This window comes from Amaranthus tricolor, chromosome 11, assembly GCF_026212465.1.
Source record: "Amaranthus tricolor cultivar Red isolate AtriRed21 chromosome 11, ASM2621246v1, whole genome shotgun sequence".
In the NCBI taxonomy this organism is placed as follows: Eukaryota; Viridiplantae; Streptophyta; class Magnoliopsida; order Caryophyllales; family Amaranthaceae; genus Amaranthus; species Amaranthus tricolor.
Window position 1 is genome coordinate 10,365,410 of NC_080057.1, and position 5,043 is coordinate 10,370,452.

At 32.6% G+C, this 5,043-nt stretch overlaps 1 long non-coding RNA gene across 1 annotated transcript; it reads left to right on the forward strand.

The window, feature by feature from the left end:
* Nucleotides 1-411: 411 nt before the first annotated feature.
* Nucleotides 412-2,661, forward strand: LOC130827212 (uncharacterized). Its single transcript, XR_009047180.1, has 2 exons — nucleotides 412-760; nucleotides 2,446-2,661. It is a non-coding gene; the product is annotated as an uncharacterized LOC130827212 (long non-coding RNA).
* Nucleotides 2,662-5,043: the final 2,382 nt, after the last annotated feature.

Here is a 5,043-nt window from a genome sequence, read left to right on the forward strand (position 1 = left end):
ATAAGGCAGAAAAGTCCTATTCATAAGGTCCATAAAGACAGCAGACGCATTAGTGAGTCCAAAGGGCATGACTGTGAACTCATAATGGCCATACCTCGTTCGAAAAGTTGTTTTGGCTATATCCTCTTCTGTAATTCGTAATTGATGATAACCTGACCTCAAATCAATCCTTGAAAATACTCCTGCACCCCTAAGTTTATCAAATAGATCCTCAATTCAAGGAAGTGGATACTTATTGTGACATTCGGAAATTTAAAATAAATAAAATCATTTTGGGCCTTTAACTAATTAGAAATTACCGTGAATCAAGTGGGTTAAGTGAAAATAATAATAATAATAATAATAATAATAATAATGATTACATATATATAAGGAAAAAAAAAAAAAAAAACTAATACCCAAAAAAAAAAAATCAGAAACCCACTTTCCCCAAACCCCATTTCCCTTCACGTCACCTCACCGCCATTCTCTCCCTCTTCTTCTACCTTTCCTTTCCCTTTTTCCTTTTCCCTTCTTCTTCGAGTAACCCGCAAGGAACCAAGACCTCCATTACCTTCTTCCTTCTTCTGAAAATTTTGAGTACCTTCAAGCTAGATTAATTATCTTCTCGTTAATTCAGCTGGTCCTTTCGTGTTTCCTTCTCTCTGTGAAGCAAAATCAGTGGCGGCCTTCACCGAACACGAACACCGCTTCTCACGGTGGTTCTACAACCATTACCGGTGTTCCTTCTTCTTGTAATTGTTGGTATAAACCAACTAAGGTATTAAATCTCTTAATTTCTATGTGTAATTTCATTTTACTCATCTTTAATAATCGATTTTCTTATCAAAATTTCGAACCCTAGCTATCTTTAATCGAAAATTACATGTAATATCAATATATATATATTGGTTTTTGGATTATTAGTGTTGATTAGTATTGGTTTTTGGATTATTTGATTTCTAGTATAAAGTTTGATATTTATTGAAATTTCAGTCTGGAATTTGAACGTTCTTTTTTGGCCACTTTCGAAGTAGTTCTAATTGTTTTTGGGTTCTGGTTCCTTCATATGAATTGTAGAGCTCCGAGTCACGGTCGCGTGGGCACTTGAATCGCCCCAAAATGAGTCCGTATGAGGAAGTTATGCCCAAAATACTAGCAGGGTGTCTTGTAAATTCGAAAATGATATTATTGACTTACTTGTTCATAATTAAATTCAAATTGAGTACTCTTTTATCATGTGTTAAACGCTAGATTTTATTGGATCTTGAATTTATATAAACTAATTAGATGAGTTATGTTGATTGGGATTATTAGTTGGATATGAGATATTGGATAATTATTGTTAGGAAGTAGGAATTTATGGCTAATGATGATTGATGATGTCCTGATTTTGGTTAGGTTAATGAATTTCTCATGTAAATGCTAGTTGTTCAAGGTGGTTTTGATAATGATGATGACAAGTAATTGAGTAAAATGATACTCTTAGGTGATATATTAGATGTTTGTTGATTTGAGAACTTGTTATGGGTATTATGTTGATTGATAGATTTGGGTGAAGTTGAGATTAATCATTTTGGGTTGTGGATACTCGTTAAGAGCTAATTGTTAGATGATTTAATATTTTAGATGGATTATTAAATTCTTGATGAGCAATAGCGATTGTGGGCTAGAATGGTTACTTCCAGTTTAATATGATGTAAATGGTGAATTAAGGATCAAGTTTTACTATTATATGATGCTTAGAAATGCTAAAATCAAGAGTTATGGGTAGGTATCGAATAATTTGATATTCTTGAAAGTATTATGTGATTCTTTGAGGATTTCTAACATTGAGTTTGAATGTATATATTGGTGTTTAATTGGAAATATTAGGATAGCTGGTGGAACTATGCGTTCTTAGAATGAGTAGTAATGAATTATATGAATCTAGTTGTAGTATCGTATGCGTTGTTGTGATGCTATGTTGTTATGCTTCAGGAGGCGACATTATCGAAGAGCCCTTCTAATAATCGCGGTGTAGCAGACTTAGTCTCTTGAAGTATTCATTTGGTGAGTAGTAACAGTCTCTTAAAAAGGGGTCTGGCCAGGCTACCATTTGTAAAATGTTTATTTAAAGTTTGTGAAATTTATATGAATGTGATAAATGTTTATGAATGATTATGCTGAGATTGATATGGTCAATGGATCGGGTTGCGAGCTGGTCATTGATGGAGTTGAGGAACATGGTTTCCCTACTCCCTGTTTTTGAAGCGAATTGTCATTGAGATATTGACTAGCTTCACCCGAGAGCGACATAGCCTTAGAGCTATGGGGCATCTCTCAAACTAGACTCCCTGTGCGCACATAGATCTAGGAAACTGATGTTGCTTTTAAACCATTGTTTTGAATTGATGTGTTTAATTGTTTTGGATTGTTGTTTTCTCACTCAGTTTAATCTGATTCCTTGTTGTTTTCATCTTTTAGCTGATTACAGATCGGATCCGGTCGGGAATAATCGGGTTAGCAATGTTGATGAGAGTGCTAAGAATGTTCTTTTGAGCTGAGGCCGTGGAAGCTTCTAGTTTGTATTAGGAATTGTTTAATGTATAATAGTTCTGATTAGTTTTGATTATGTTGATTATAATGGACATGTAGTGAGTTGTATGGTTACTTAATGTTTAGATTAGATATTCGGTTTGAGATTTAGCTGTGTTGGTTTCGTAATAGAGTTGGTGGTTCCTTTGCCCAGGTTTTGGGATATGATTTAAGTTTCTTGGGAAATAATCTCCGTGACGACTCTGTTTACCCAATCAACGAAAAGTTGGGTTGTTACACTTATTCTTCATCATCACACTATTTAAATCCCTATAATCAATACATAGTCTCAATGTTCCATCTTTCTTCCTAACAAATAATACTGGGGCTCCTCAAGGTGATACACTTGGTCTTATATATCATTTATCCAACAAGTCCTCAAGTTGTACCTTCAACTCTTGCAACTCGGCAGGTGCCATCCTATAAGGTGCCTTTGAAATGGGTCTTGTTCCTGGAACTAAGTCAATCTTGAAGTCTAACTCTCTCACAGGTGGCATCTCTAGAATCTCATATGAGAACACATCAACAAACTCCTTAACTACAGGTATCTCTCCTAACTCGTCCTCTTTCATGCTCATGTTCTTTACATGGCACAAATATACAGGGTAGCCTTTCCTAAGATGGGTCTGGAGATTTAGGGCGGAGATAAGTTTGATCTTTGGTGGCTCGGAATTAGTTTCTTGGTAGGTTAGTTTATTTCCCTTAGGGCCTCTAAAGGTAATTCTCTGTTTAGCCTGATACTTCTTTAACTAATCCATCCCCAAAAACAAAATCGAGGCAACTCATAAAAAACGAAAGACAACGAAAATATAATTAAAAGAAATAACCACTACTACTAAGTACTTAAATGTACTTCAAAACAATAAACCCATTCGTCCCCACTCTCATAATTTATTTTATTTATTTATTTATTTTTGTAACTTACTTAAATTATTTAAAATATTTTACATCTACCGTTTAGCCTATTTTTAATTTAAGCCTTTATAAACTTTAAATCCTAAACAACCCTAAGATTTGACCAAAACAAACCTAAGCTACTGATACCACTTTGTAACACCCTAAGAATAGATCGAACTTTTGAAAACACCTTTAATGAAAAACATGAACCAAAACCTACTCATGGGAGTGTTACCGCCACATCTATTTCTAATAAAATAAATGTAAGGCTTAACGACTCAGAAATAACTTAATAATTTAAAATGCAACAAAGGATCTTACAACATAAGAGAAGACTGAAATGCAATCTATGTCTATATAAAATTTAAACAACTAAAAAACGTTTTAAACTGAAATACGACTCTAATAAAAGCTATATTTCTAAGTGATACTCACTCTACGATTCCCACGCAATCAATAACCTGCAACATAAGAATGCAAGAAAAACTAGGGAAAACTCCCAAAATCAGGAAATAGAGTAATTTCAACTCCATCCCGTAAAATGATTAAGTATGAAAATGATTTAAGAAAATAAAACATAATTTGAGTTGAAAATAATTTATAAAAAATATACATATAGCTGAGTTTAAAATAAAAACAATTTAAGAAAACAATATATATAATATCACATAAATTAATTTTTTAATTTGATATTTAATAATGACAAACACATAATGAATTTTTTTTAATTTGAGGGAACGAGAACGCCAGTGAGCCGAGGCTTTAACCCTATACCTACTTCATCAAGAGGTTGTCACGCCAAATAATTCAAGGCCAGCAGAGTAGTCTCAGGGAACCCTAGTGTGCACACCCCTTCTACTTGGATCACAACAAATAGAAGGAAGACCAAACATCATATCAAGTATCAGAAATAATAATACCTGTCGGCTGCTATACTAACCAAACAGGACAACCTGTTCATCACCCTTATACTTGGATCACAACAAATATAAGAGTTTCATTTCCCTCGTGTTACACTTTACGTGATTTAATATATTTTAATAATTAGCCGCGTGCACATAAACATATAATCAAACATACATTATACATTTTATTTTATTCTCATAGGTTTCCCCAAGAAAAAATATATCTCAAGAATATTCAATTGCAATATTAATATCATAATATTTTCCTCCCAAATTCAATCGCATTTAAAATCATTATTAAAATAATAATATAACTTTCGTCAAAATAATAATATTATAAGTATTTCCCTTTCAAATTAAACCGTATCTAATTTTGTTATCAAAATAATAATATAAATTTTATCAAAATAGTAATTATAAATTCAAGTTTGACAAAAATAATAGTACATATAATTTGAGAATATATAAAACATAATATCATACAAAATAATGTCATATAAAATCATGCATTCTATTTAGACACATTAATAATCACTTAGCACATAATATTAACGGCATAGTCCTAATTAGATGGACATTGAGAATTACCTTGTCACGTGATCCTAGACAACGTACGCTCTTGATAATCTTTGTCTACGAATTCGCTGTTTTTAATATCGAAATCTTGCGGTTTTTTGACTGAATT